This window comes from Nomia melanderi, unplaced genomic scaffold (assembly GCF_051020985.1).
Source record: "Nomia melanderi isolate GNS246 unplaced genomic scaffold, iyNomMela1 scaffold0026, whole genome shotgun sequence".
NCBI classification, from domain to species: domain Eukaryota; kingdom Metazoa; phylum Arthropoda; class Insecta; order Hymenoptera; family Halictidae; genus Nomia; species Nomia melanderi.
In genome coordinates, this window is record NW_027475141.1 from 856,728 (window position 1) to 858,004 (window position 1,277).

Genomic DNA, 1,277 nt, shown 5'->3' on the forward strand with positions numbered 1-1,277 from the left:
GTCGTTCCCGCTGCACAGATTCATGCGCCAGGGCCTCCTGCAGATAATTCACTTTAGTTTATTGCGCTATCTCTAATAGCACCCGAGATATCACCAGATATATATTGCATTTTCCCCTGACCCTGAGTGTCCTGCCCCATGAAATGGTGGTTTTCTCGGCTCCTGGTGGTCCGAGGTCGTTCCCGCTGGTCAGATTCATGCGCCAGGGCCTCCTACACACAATGCACTTTGATTTGTTGCGCTTTCTGTAATAGCACCCGAGATATCACCAGATATATATTGGATTTTTCCCTGACCCTGAGTGTCCAGCCCCATTAGACGGTGGTTTTCTCGGCCCCTGGTGGTCCGAGGTCTTTCCCGCTGCACAGATTCATGCGCCAGGGCCTCCTGCAGATAATTCACTTTGGTTTATTGCGCTACCTCTAATAGCACCCGAGATATCACCAGATATATATTGGATTTTCCCATGACCCTGAGTGTCCGGCCCCATGGGACGGTGGTTTTCTCGGCCCCCTGGTGGTCCGAGGTCGTTCCCGCTGCACAGATTCATGCGCCAATGCCTGCTACAGACAATACACCTTGATTTATTGCGCTATCTGTAATAGCACTCGAGATATCACCAGATATATATTGGATTTTCCCCCGACCCTGAGTGTCCGGCTTCATGAGACTGTGGTTTTCTCGGCCCCCTGGTGGTCCGAGGTCGTTCCCGCTCCACAGATGCATGCGACAGGGCCTCCTGCAGATAATTCACTTTGGTTTATTGCGCTATCTCTAATAGCACCCGAGATATCACCAGATATATATTGGATTTTCCCCTGACCCTGAGTGTCCGGCCCCATGAGACGGTGGTTTTCTCGGCCCCTGGTGGTCCGAGTTCGTTCCCGCTGCACAGATTCATGCGCCAGGGCGTCCTGCAGATAATTCACTTCAGTTTATTGCGCTATCTCTAATAGCACCCGAGATATCACCAGATATATATTGCATTTTCCCCTGACCCTGAGTGTCCTGCCCCATGAAATGGTGGTTTTCTCGGCTCCTGGTGGTCCGAGGTCGTTCCCGCTGGTCAGATTCATGCGCCAGGGCCTCCTACACACAATGCACTTTGATTTGATGCGCTGTCTGTAATAGCACCCGAGATATCACCAGATATATATTGGATTTTTCCCTGACCCTGAGTGTCCGGCCCCATTAGACGGTGGTTTTCTCGGCCCCTGGTGGTCCGAGGTCGTTCCCGCTGCACAGATTCATGCGCCAGGGCCTCCTGCAGATAATTC